The 14,252-nt window shown below is 34.0% G+C and overlaps 1 long non-coding RNA gene across 1 annotated transcript in view; it reads left to right on the forward strand.

The window, feature by feature from the left end:
- The window catches only part of LOC108383134 (uncharacterized), a 14,293-nt gene extending 8,131 nt beyond the window's left edge, over window positions 1–6,162 (forward strand). The window contains exons 2-3 of the long non-coding RNA XR_001849728.1: window positions 622–624; window positions 6,152–6,162. This is a non-coding gene — a long non-coding RNA (uncharacterized LOC108383134). The remainder of the gene's footprint in view (window positions 1–621; window positions 625–6,151) is intronic.
- Window positions 6,163–14,252: the final 8,090 nt, after the last annotated feature.

The following is a 14,252-nucleotide window of genomic DNA, read 5'->3' on the forward strand; positions in this document are numbered from 1 at the left end:
AAAAAAAAAAAAAAAAAAAAAAAAAAAAAAAAAAAAAAAAAAAAAAAAAAAAAAAAATTTTTGAATTTTACAAATTGGTGATCATATTTGTAATCAGAGACCCCAAAAACACGCGAATAAGAAATTGTAGATGAATACAATAGTTTTTAAAATGTTTGTCCGCCATATTTTCAAGAATATAATCGATTTTTATAACCTAAACCAAGTTTGGAGAGAGGATAAACGAGTTTTCAAAACTTTATACGGCATATTGGACCCGCCATTTTGGATTTTAAATATTCGTATCCAGCGACCCCCAAAAAACCTTGAGTAACAAATTTCAAGTGAATCCAATCATCAATTCAAAACATTGTCCGCCTTATTGGAGTTAAAAAACGCCATCCATATAAATGAGTAAACATTCGAAGAATATAACCGATATTTTTTACCTGAACCAAATCAGTTGATGAAGAACGCCTCATATATATGTATTTAGGAATCTAAATTATTCAGATGTGGTAGTTACCCAATTTGCCAAAAGACTTTGAATCGACGCCTATTCCGACTCCTGGCGGCCCACAGTGGGGCAAAAAAAGTTGCGGTGTACAAATGAATTTTCAGAGCCCAAAGATGAACCGATAGCAAGTTTCTTTCTTCTAGGTAAGAGATAATAAAATTTCGCGTCGACTTATCCAGGGTGATTTTCTAAAAAGCTCTTGTTTTTTATTTATTTATGTTGAAAAATGAAAGAAAAAAGTTTTACGTTTGAATGCTTCAACTTTTTTGGAAAATACTTGAAATTAATTTTAAATGCCTGCAATTATTTGCAAAATTATTCATAAAAATTTTTCCATAGGATACATTTAATTAAAAAATGTTTTTAATTTGTTACCTATTCTAAAATATATTTTGAAAGCCGTTTTTCTGTTCGAAAAACTCGGGAACAGCTATACCGATATTTATGAAATGTTGGACATCGACTCTATACCCTCCAAGGATGATAATAGAAGAAAAATAATTTCGATGTATCAAAGGTTCTTGGCACCTCCCATATAAACTAAGGTTTCACAAAACATATCTCTGGAAGTATTCAACGTAGAGTGCTGCAATAAAGATATATAATATCAACGCCAAACTCATGGAAAAAATGGGAGTTATTGAATTTCTCACATTAGAAAAATTATGTCAAAAAGCTGCAACTAACTTTACAGTCAACTTTATTTTGACTATGACTACGCGCCAATCACTTTAATTATATTTTAAGCTAGTTTAAAAAATTAAATCAAATCAAGTTAGGGAATCTCCTATTCTTCTTAAACGTAATCGCTATATCTATAAATTATTTTATACTTTTTAGTTCTTGTAATAAAAGCGTATTTGTAGTTTTTTTTAAACTTTAATTTTATTTTATTTAAGAAGTCTATTTTACATCCGTAACTTTCGAAAGAAAGCTAAATTTTTGCCTCACTTAGGACCATTAGTCAGAAATTTTAACATACTTGTTAATCTAATACTTAAAACACATGGGATACACTAAACAACTACTAGGGAAGTTTTTGAGAAAGTTTGTTTACTAAACAAAAATTAATGTTAGGAAAAGTCGTTATCAGAGCGCTAATATCTTCCTATCTTACTATGTAATGGAACGATCAGTATAATAGTTTTTACGTGGGGGACGAATATATAGCTATAGATTGGCATTATCGTGTTTGGACTAGGCGGATTTCTTTTTTCAGGTTATGCCCATATGGATGTACAATGTACATATTTTGCAAAGTGATAGCTGAAAATATTTTGTATGGAAAATCAATTATGCCCATATATGTACATATTTTGATCAAATAAACATATTTCGAAAATATTAACCGATACTTCCCATACACCAAACCAATAGAAAAGGCCAGTACCAGGTACTCATGAAATTTGATGTGCCCGAACTAGTGCCGAAATGGTTCAGAACTGAACCCGAAAAGGGCTTGAGCTATGTCCTGAGCTAGTCCTAAAATTGTGCCGGACTAAAACCGAAAAAATACTGAACTCGTCCCGAAATGATCCGGTTATAATTCCGAAATATTCCCAACAGCATTTCAGAAAAGCTTAAAAGTATTTCAGAAAAGGCCAAATGAAACTCAGAAAAACGTAATTGCATTTCAGAAAAACTCAAAGGTATTTCTGAAAAGGGCAATTGTATTTCTTCAAGAAGTAATTCTAAATAAATGGTTTGTTCTATAGAGAATTTTCTGCTCCATGTTCTGGTATTTCTATTTTTTTGATAAGATTCATATAACATAAGTTCTGAGCGTTTTTTGGTGTTATCCTCGAAAATTTTATTAGTTTTTCATTAACTAACCATATTAGTAAAACACTTTGAACTCCTACTTTTTAATAAGTTGTTCAGGGTAATTTTCTGAACATTTTGGTATAAATTTGATCCAGCGCAGTCTAAATGAGACCCCAAATGCCAGATTGGCTGCATCACGAGTGTGCTAAAGCACCTGTACAAACGGTTGAAAGAAGTATGTGTTGAGTCAAATCGGTTTTTTTGGTTATAAGGTGTAAACAAGGTTATTGTTGTTTTGAATATATAAAAGTGTAAGCTATTTTTTCCACACCCTGTTATCTTACTCTTAATGATCTATATCATTTCGAACTTTATGCTGAAGTAGTTTCTAGGCAGATTCTGATCGTGTTGAATTCTCATACACATACATACATATCGTCGTTTTAAGTACAAAATCGCGTATCGTCATTCTGCAAAACCGCGTAACTGACATTTGCTGCCAAAATTTGGATTTGCTCGCACAAGCTCTTGGCTCAATCCTTATCCATTCGTCCAGAAATATACTAGCCAAAACTGCGATTGCTTCATAACAAAGAGAACCATTTTAAAATATGAGTGTTTTTACTGTCTAGAAAATAATTTATGCAAACTCGCATACGCGTGCATTATCATGATACGCGGTTTTGCATTTTGTTGATATGCGGCTTTGTACTTTAAACGACGGTATATAAGTAGTAGGTTTTTGGGAAACCTCACTTTTCTGTAGAGTGTCCCGACCAATATCAAGAATTGAGGATATAGGTCACCTTAAAGTGCATGTGTTCACATATGAACGAGATTGTACCCTGCAGTGAAAAGCTGAACCAGTAAGCACAAATTCCAGCTTATGAACTATTATTTAAGGATAAAACTCATTCTAGTCCGTTATGAACTATATTTATACCTGTCCTAATAGAAAATAGTAAACTAGTTCGTACAAATTCAAGTACGAAAACTGGTCGTCATTGGCAGTTCTCCGCAGTGAAATGCCGAACCTGCCAGTAAAAATACCAGTTCATTAACTAGTATGTGCTAAAGCGACGGCCTACCACTTCGAACAACTGATCGATCAGCGACATCTGTCAATGAATTGCCAAAATCAAAACTTAAATGCAATTATTTGCTTTCCTCGCAAATGTCGGCTGTGGCGTCGAGTGACTATCGATTCTGCTTGTGAGATCTCAGGTTCGAGGCCGCTTGGAGGTGACTAAAGTAAAGTAAGTCAATTATTTCAGATTAAATATAAAATATAAATTGTAAATTTAATTTCATTTGGAGAAAACTTAAATACTCTCAAATACCATAAAAAATTAAATCAAATATATATTTTTTTCTTTTTAAAACAATACAATTTAAAAACTACTACAAAATACTTAAAAAATAAAAATTTAACTAAAAATAAAAAAAATTTTAAAACAAACAAAACCCGCCATCAGAGATTCGAACTCGGACCCCTCGCACCCTTCGAAAGAGCTTTGCTATGTCGGCCATTGCCACTATTGTAGCGCCGCGATCCAAATGGCATAATTACATTTCACGGGGGATGAATTTGCAGTCCATCTCGTCAACTGGTAAGATGCTACTAGTATTTCTACTGGTAGGCTGCTGATGCAGTAGCTGGCAATTGACATCTCCTATGACACCGCCATGTTAAAACTACCAGACGCTAACATTGAAAAAGGATATAACGTGAACTAGTTGGGCGGCAGGATAATCTCGTGCGACACACACCACATCAACCCCAACGTACATATATATATAATACAAACATATTTACATGGGTTTGTATATCCCATGTGTGCATATTTGGTCCGGCGCTTGTATCCTGGCATGTGTTTGTGGCATTATTTTGCATAAAGATTGCAATTGTCAGATGTAATCTGAAGAATGCTCAAACGCGTGTACGTGTTTGTAGAAAAGTCTCGCAGAGAGCATACAAAATATGTGAATATTTGTATCTCTTGTATTGCAAAGGGAATTTAAAAATTGTTTGACGATGTGGCTTTGTTGCTATGGCCATACTTTTGACAGCATCACTCACGTTGCTAAAAAAAAAATATCTTGGGTAAATATGAAGTGTGACGAAGATTCGAGAATTGGTTAAGTTTTTTTTTTATTTAATTGAAATATGTAGTGGACGTGTTTAAGTAAATAATTTTGAACTCCATACTCCAAAAAACAATTCACAAATGTCACACACTTTATTTTAACTAAAAGAAAATATATTAAATAATTTTTGCGATTATATTTTATTATATGATATTCCTTCTGAACGTTAGGCCCCACCGCCCACTTTTCTTTTAACTTAAAACTTTTTTTAAAATATGTAAAATTGATTAAAAAACAAGCTTTCCAATGCCGAGTGGCAAAATAACGTGCGGGTCAATTTCAAGGTCATTTCGAGGTCAACATGGTTTTTTTTAACTGGTAACCCTCTTCTTATCTCGAATTCAGAAGGAACGGAATATTCTACGTTCAGATAACATATCATATGCGGCGTTCATTTGACCGTCAGGGTCATATGAAGCGTCAATCTTTCTATTCAATAACTTTTTTCCACCAAATTTACCAAACTACGATTAGAGGCATTTCATGCCACCTCTGTGCGCGATCTCTAAGGATTTGGATGAAAGTTGAAGAGATTGAAAGTCTAGGTGACATTAATATACGTGCAGCATATTTTGCCGATATGACGTAGGGTTGCCTATTTACACGGGACTTAAATTCTAAGGGTGTGATTATGCATACTTCGCATAACTTCGCACAACCATTTGTACCAGAGCACTAAAAGTGTAACTTAAGAAAATGTGAAGCAAAATCTAAACTCAACAGATCGCTAAGTTTTTAAAAGTTCTGCTAATTTCTGGGTAATAGAATACATACAAAGTACATACGAAATTAAAGTTTGAAGTTTATGAGAAGTTGTGCGAAGTTATGCGAAGCATGCATAATCAGACCATAAGAAAACGTCATAGTTACACTGAGGGAAATAATGCATAGTAAAAATGAATACTTTATATTTGATTATCGTTTAAAAATGTTCGTATTTAAAAATAATATTTTCATACAAAATTTATTACGCACGTATTTGACTGTTCACATCTGAGCATGCAGAGCGCCGCTCTTAGAGCGATGACAACACACACATAAATACATAGTACACACATGCATGTTTATCCGCACAAATCGCGTGCTGTGGTGTTGATGGATATTCAACATTTGAAAGCAAATTTATATGCCTGGGTGTAGCTGAGTGCGCAAAGATGCTTGCCACAAGTTGTTGATATCCGAAGATGGTCGGGTTCGAATTCCCTTTGCAGGAAACATGCAATTTTAATTTTGTTTTTTAGTTTTTGTCTTGATTATTCACTTCGCGGATGGTTTTTCAGTACGAACGCGGTCATTTTAATATGCGCGTAATTGAATTGAATATTTACCAATATACAGTACTTTCGTTGACGTTTATAGTAAGATCAATTACGTTTCTATTTGATTTTAATATTTTTTCCCCTCAGTGTACCTTTCTTTAAAGTGCTGTATCTTGGGAACCTTTTAACGAAACTGAATGAAAAAATGTATTTCTTCCGTCTTATTATGGGCTTTATTTATACATTTTTTACATTAAAGTGTAACGTATAAAAAAACAAAAAAAAATAGTAAACATTTTTCTTTTTAATTTTTTTTTTGGTGATAGCATTTTTTTTTAATTTTTTTTACATAAAAACATAATGTTAACTTTAGGCACCCAAATGGGCGTAATGAGCTACTTAGGCACATGGAGTCTAGATCGTCTAACGCTCGAGCAATAAAAAACAAAAACAATATGAATAAATCATATTAACTTTACTAAAGGGTCTGAAATTACGAAAATCCCTGTTGCAACAAAGTTCAATTCTACCATTTCCTTGAAAGGATTTTCAGTTTCCTTATAAGGACTTTTTTTGACTTACATGACATAAAGAGGTTCACGCATCGGAAGAATGTTGTAGTTGAAAGATCATAGAAAAAGATTACGCATGCTTAGAAAAGATCTTACAGGTGAAAATAAGACATCGAAAGGGATTCCATATAGTATCAGAGTGCTACAATACTTGTCCTACGTGTGAGGAGGGTTCTGCTCTTTAGCTGTTTCAACATACACTAAAAATTTTTACTTATCCATTTGCAGTTTTTCAACGCTATTTTTGCATTGGCCAACACAAAAGCGCTAATCAGGATACTTATAATTTACCTCAAAATTTGGCTTTACCACAAAGCAGTTTTAATTTCCATTTAATGACATGCAACTCTTAGTCCACAGCTACCAAGTTGTTTGATTGAGAAGTTATTCCAACTGGTATCATTGCACTCACCTGCAAAGAAAGTAGGAAATTTACAGAGTTGTGTAAAATGAAGTACATGCTGCATGTATGTACAGGTGAAAAATGGTCGAAAGTACTTAGAAACCTGAAATTTAATAAAAATTTTACAAAATAGCAGTGAAATTATGGCACTCTGAATGTTGGGAAATTTATACGTGTCGTGCATGGTACAATAATTATAGGTATTGTCTTCCCGGAGAGTTTTGCTTCACATCGAAATTCGTGCTCCCTTATTTTAATTTTTACGCAATACAATGTTGATTCTTATACTTTTATATGGCTTTGCTTTTTGGTTCCGCTCAATTTAATTTTTCTAATTTTTCAAAAGAAAAGAAAAAACATTTGAAATGAAGTGAGCCATACAAATTTTGAATTTATTTACAAGCAAATATTTTTTTCCGGCTTTTGCAAATTAAATAAGTTCTCTGTTTAAAAAAGTACGTGTACATATATGGTATATGGGGTATGGAAATATCCCTTTTCCCTAGCAGTAAACCTTTTAGTGTGGGCAACAACGATATTTTTTTAAATAAGGCAGATCGGAATATGCGCTCTCTAGGAGGACAATACCTGTAATTAATGTACCATGCGTGTCATGTGTATAAGTATTGTATTGCTAGTTTAGGAAATAATTTGTATGAATTCATGATACAATGACTTTTTGAAGTTAGCTATCTGACAGAAATCGTTATTCGTATATTTTGTGGAGCCAATTTATTAAAAAATAAAATCCACTTTTTGAGGTTGGAAAAATAAAAATAAAGCAAAGCTAAAAAGTTTTAAATATTGTGTTTTCGAGGCCAGTGTTAAAATTTCCTATTGGGTCATTGGTAGAGCTTTTCGGCCCAATGACCCAATTTTAAATATTTTTGATAAAAAAAACATTTAAAGAAAAAATGAGATGCTGCTTCCTTGAATATAGCAACACACACAATAGCTTTAAAGCACTTGAAATTTTCTGCTCTGCCGTATTTGCGATAAAAGTGGATGGAGGCTTGCGTGTTTTGTCAACAGATGGGATTTGTGTTAAAATTTTGAATTTCTAAAAATTATTTTATCGTGTATGAATTATAATGAGTGCATACAGACCAAAGAATTTGTTTGCAAGCAAGGGAAATTTAGAGCACGAAGTGGCGGTTTTCTTAGAGAAGAAGTTGCAAATCCGTTCTGTAAATTTTTTGCGCATACATACATACATATGTAGTTGTATATTTGTCGGCATTAATTTGAATTAAACAGCTCGTTAGTAGTAAGTAAATATTTGAATACTTAATTAATTGATTAAATCGGAGTGCTGTTGCAATCCTAGTCGATATAAGAAATCCGATAGATAGGGAAAACGCACTCGTATATCAAGGTGCCCTCAAACAGACGCGTTGCGGTAAATTCTCGTACCAGTCGTTCGAGAACCACTCAAAAAATGGAATTTTTCCATTACAGTACACTGCAGCACAAGAAAAAATTTTGTCCTTAAAAATCCTTAAAAATTTGGAATATTTTTTTTTTTTAATTATTGTTTGAGGACTAATATATGTACATACGATCACATCATAGAATTTCGTCCTGCAAACTTTATTAAATTGAAAAGATAAAATTATTAAAAGCACATTTTCAATACCTATTCGTACTTGTAAACCAAAAAACTTTATTGTTTTTAAATTCAACAGAAGTTTCTCTTTCATTTGCTGCCCATATTGTTATTCTACATTGCACTGATTTTTTTAATAATTTTTTGGATTAATTACATCTTGGAAAAATATGCGCATGTAACCATAAGTGGGCGTGGCTACGCCCATTTGCCAAAATTTTTTAATAGTCTTATTTTCCGTCTAAAACTCATTGTAAATATAAATTATCTTCAGTAGTTACTAAAATATCGCAGTTTTCGTATTTCTGAAAATTACCGTTATATGGGAGGTAGGCGTGGTTATTGTCCGATTTTGCCCATTAGTAGTATTAGAAGTACACGTACCAAGTTTCGTTAAGATATCTCAATTTTTACTCGAGTTATCGTGTTCCCAGACGGACGGACAGACGGACGGACGGACGGATAGACAGTCACCGCCTAATCGATAAAAACTGTCAATTTCTTACTCGCTCGTTTTTAGGCATGCCATTCTTACGAATTTCGAAAGTTCGAAAATACGATAGGGGTGTTAAGCTATGTTTCAGCTGCTTGGGGCAGAACCATCGTTCCACCAACTGTAGCAGCAGGAGCAATTGTCGCACCTTTGGAAAACGACACCATACGCTCTTGCATGCTAATCGCGTGCATGCACGTTGCAGTTGCAGCTGAAACACTTAAGGATTCCGCCTTGCCAAACTGGGATGTTTTATTACCGACTTCAATCATCACGACTAAGAACTTCGAGGGTGAAACTCTTCCCTTTCCAGCCTCTTTGGATCAGGGATCCCAAGCATCATTTGTAACTGAACGTGCAGTGCATCTGCTACGCGTGCCACGTCTCAAAGCCATATTAATGTCATTGGGATATACGAAACAAAGGCTGCTGTCATATGTCATTCTGACCATAGGCTCAAGATTTGATAGTAGTATTCAACATCGGGTATTAGCTTATGTTCTACAGAAATTAAGTCATGTGATGCCACCAAGGGGATGCCGCCAAAACTTTGGGCCCATTTGAACGGGGCGCAAATTATGACGACATTATACGTGGCGAGGAAACTAGGCCGAGCCGATTGGCCAATACACCTTATAAATATAGCCGCATTCTATCCGGGCAATTAAGCACGCTCCCAACCAGTGTTGCCAGTAACTGGGTTAATAAAATCCCATCCAAATATAACCTAAATCCCGTTTTATACTAAAGTTATAACAGAAATCCCGCGCTGTATTTATATATATATTATACATAAAATGCTTTCCGATGAAAAACACAAGTATTTGCATTAGAGTGGTCCAAAAATGCGTGTGAAAAAGTAAAGTCGGAAATTTAATGCGATGTTATATACCGAAAAAATATAATCCTATTTCTTTATTAACCGAGTTCCAAAAAAGGAAGAGGTTATCAGTTCGTCGGAATATTTTTTTTTTGTTTATGTATGTTACCGCATAACTTTGGACCGCGTCAACCGATTTCGATAATCTTTTTTACATCGGAAAAGCAGTGTCTCTGAGGTGGTCCCATACTAATCTGGTTTAAATCCGATCATTGGATCATAAAATATATATATATATATATATATATTTTATATGAGAATTGAAGTCGGTTTTTTTTGCTACAAATTACTTGTTCATATTAATTATATTCTATATGTCCGCCAAAAACTCCAGAAAATGCGATGACTGTTTATTAAGTAAATTAGGTACATTTTACTACACACATTGCATTTAATGCTTATTCGCTTATTCTGATTATCTTTTTCGTTTTAATCTCAATAAGCAATGAAAAAAATCGTTGGTAGTTAGCATTAAAATTACTTTACAAAACTATATTTTTCATAAAATTTCGATATAGGAAATCTCCACTGCCATTTTGTTAACGACTACCTCCCAACGTTTATACATCGCTAGTTTTACTTTCTTTGATAACAAAAGCACTCACAATAATTTTCCATTCCTTGTTTAAATGAAACTGGTCAATATCTGTATACCGCTATGCTCTCTAAGGACTTACATTAATTTACAACAACTTCAGAATCTAGAAACTCAAGACATTTGAAAAGAATTATTGATTAGAAATTTTTCTAATTTTTTCAAAATACTCTTAAACTTACGATTAAAATTAATTTCAAGTGAATGAAGTTCTGCTAATAGGATTGATAATATGAACTGTTTCTTACTTATCAATTACTTACTAAATTTTATTGTTTGATATGGTATGCAAAAAATCCCGGTTTTCGACAGAAAATCAAAGTTGGCCTTTTTAGTCATAAAACACGAATGTTAACAATACAGCCTCCACCCCTTGCTATTTTCCACACCACCCGGTAGTTAAAGAATCTTATTCTACTACAAAGGTTCCTATCGTGTTTGATGCTTCGGCCAAAACAAATAACAGTCGACCTCTGAACGGCATCTTAGCTAACGGCCCGGTACTGCAAACAGATTTATCAACCGTACTAATAAATTGTCGTTTTTACAAGTACACATATTTAGCAGATGTGGAAAAGATATACCGGGCTATCAATGTCAATAGAAAGGATGCTCAGTATCAGCGCATATTGTGGCGACAGAGTAAAGACGACCAAAACTGAAGAATACTATTGTTACACCGTTATGTTCGGGATTAGATCAGCACCTTTTCTAACCATCCGTATCATACAACAATTAGCAGATAACGAACTTCAGAATTCTCCACTTGCTGTCAATGTTATCAAACATCAGATGTATGTCGACGATGTCTTGTCGTAACATAATCATAACATCGGGAAACGAAAGGATCACTGCCACTTAATACCAGAGAAACCTTTAAGTCTTTAGGTATGTTTTGAAATCCTGCGTACGATCAGTTTAACTACGGCATCAAGTTTTATATTCCCACCGGACCACCAACTAAATTGATGGTTATTTCCAAAATAGATCGTCTTTTTGACCCATTGGGGTTGATTGAATACAATCATTCTAAGAGCCAAACTTATCATGCAACAATTCTAGATTATAAAGCTGGAAGGATGACATCTTTCCTCAAGAAATTCAAGCCTTCTGGAACCAGTATACTAAGTAGCTTCCATCTATCGAAATGATACGTATACCCCGTTGGCTGAACACCAACCATCATAACAGCGGTAACACATTCCATATTTTTTGTGACGCTTCATCAATATACGAGCAAAAAGTGCACAATAACAGTATCATACAAGTTACTAATGGTCAAGTGGAAAGTGTCGCCAACAAAACATAAATTAACTATTTCGCGCGCTCAGTTATGCGCTGTCGTACTCGTAATAAAACCGTTACAATTTTTTAAGTTACGTTTTGGTCCCATTCAATGGTTGTACTCGGGTGGATAAGAGGCGATTCTACACGTTGGAATCATCATAGTTCATCAATGTAAATTATTTTTCACCTGTGGTGCAGTTTTCGCTGAAATGACCCATATTCATACATTTCAATATATTTAAATGTGTACATACCAGAGCTGTTAAGTAATGATTATAAATTGTAATGATTACCGATTTAATTAATTATTTTTTTAAATCTGCTAAATGATTAGTTACCATTATTTCCACTTTTAAATTAATAATTACCGATTACCATTAAAAATAATCAAAAAATAAGCATAATCGAATTTTACTATTCGAATATTCAATTGATCGAATATCAAGAGCTCTAAAACTTAGTTAAATTTTAATAGTCCAGAATGACTACACTTTCTTTGTTTTTATCTAAGCTATGAATGGCACACTTACGGGTGCTATATTTTATACTACTTATAAACATAAGATTATTACAAAAATCATCAGCGTTCAAACCCATTCCGTAAATGAAATGCAACATGCAAATGAAAAAAACAGTGCTCAATCATCACTTTAACTCACCAGAATTTTAGTATTAGCGGGTATTGTTTCAGAAGGATAAAACACTACACTACCTCTTATCCATACATAGTATAAAGGAAAGTCGAGATTCTTTGTGCACGCTAATCTCGAAAACTACAAAACGGATTTGGATGACATTTTCTCTTGTTATAATGTATTTTCTTTTGAATGATACCTAACAGATATAGAGATTTCATCCATATACATACCTACGAAACTATGCATAGTCACCAAAATCAAAAGTTCTAGAGATATGCCCATATATGTGTGTATAAGTGACCTCTGACTTTTGCAGCCAATTTAACGGACATTAGTGAAATAAATATTCACCTTGTAGAAAAGCAATATCACCCGATAACGCCATAATATCCACATATGTCAGTATGTAGTTATGTATGTACTTATGTATTTATGTGAAATGATTCGCAGACACATCCGATTTTAATTAATTGAAACCGAGTAATATGAGAAATGAAAAAGCTCGACGTGTGCCTACGTACTCGAACTTGTATGCAAGATTGGCCAGTATTTGTTGCTGGAATATAAACTGAACTCAAATAAACTGCGTAAGGACTTTTTGAGTTGGTCTCAAGGCTAAGTACATATGTAAGTATCTATACCTTGAAATACTGGAACGAACATTTGTGTACATTCTATGTAATGTAAATGTATGTAACTGCGTATTAAAGTATGTGTATGTAGTGGCTTTACTAAGTCTAATAAGAGCCAAAATGAAGTACCATTCGTTCTCAACTACCAAAAGAAATAAGGCGAAAATTTGAAAACTGCTTTCTTTCTTCTTCGCAATCTGCACCACACCTTTTCTGGGGTGCATTGATGATTGGCTTGGCTATAGCCCATATATATATATGTATGTATATACCCTGCAGGGAAACCGCGGACTAGTGAATCAAATTTCTAGATCCGTACTAGGTCTTTATCGCCAAAAAGGAACTAGTCCGATAGGAACTGGATCCCCACCAGTCCAAAATCGACGAAAAGTGGTACTTTTAAAAAACTATTTTTTTCAGTTTTTTTCACTAGAAATCTATATCTAAAGTGACGAATTTAGAAATGGTTCGGAACTATAGAAAAAGGAATGCAGAACGAACTAGATCTTATTTGTCGAATTTAGAACTAGTTCGGAACTATCGAATAAGGGATGCAGCGGGGGGTTGTTTACTTTACATAGATATGTGTTCGGCGGCTTTTTCGTTCAAATACGCTTCTGTTCTGTGCTTCGCAGGTGCTTTTTCATAGCTTGGCAATACAAAACTAAAATTTGTGTTAGCATTTCAACATCTTGCGACCGTCTGGAATCTAAGAAATAACAGCAAGCACCTCTGCAAACTCAGCTACAGCTAAAGGTATGTAAACGTACATTTCTTACAATCATTCTAACAAATTTAATTTCAAATTGAAAACACATTTCTTCCAAAATATCTTAAAATCGCACACACGGAAGAAACAAAAAGATTGAAAAATTATGATACTTTTTTCTTTCGTCGGTCGATTTCAGAACTGGTTTGGAACTATAGAAAAAGGGATGCAGCGGGCGGCAATTGACACTTCCTAGGACATCGCCATGTTAAATTCGCCAGTTGCTTGCATGCAAAAGAGATTTATCGCGAGCCAGTACTGGGTCTAAATGTACTAGAAGCACACCAGTTCAGAACTAGAGATTTTCCCCAAAGGGTATGTACACACAAATTGCATGCAGATAAAAACTACATATGCACAGATGTGCAGCAGTATGTAATGGCCACTAAAACCAAATGTCTGACAAAAACAAGCCAAGTTGAATCGGTTGTTAAGAACAAACAACAAAAATTGGCAAACGAAGCACTGGGGTATTTACATCGTTAGATTTTTGTTGCTTATTTGCTTTACGATTGCTAACAGTGAAAGTCAAATCGAAAACTTGGCAACGTAATTGCCGAAAGTGAGTAGGTATCAAATGCAAAATCATGGAGGGGGGTGTCAATAAGAAATCATTAGTATTACAAAATGGTTAATTAAACAATTGGGCATTACTATTGAGAGTCTCCTGAAGATAACCTGGGTTTTCGATAGAAAAATATTAATTTTAA

Source organism: Rhagoletis zephyria, unplaced genomic scaffold (assembly GCF_001687245.7).
Source record: "Rhagoletis zephyria isolate East Lansing unplaced genomic scaffold, Rhagoletis_zephyria_1.1 Rzeph_scaffold_00152, whole genome shotgun sequence".
NCBI classification, from domain to species: Eukaryota; Metazoa; Arthropoda; class Insecta; order Diptera; family Tephritidae; genus Rhagoletis; species Rhagoletis zephyria.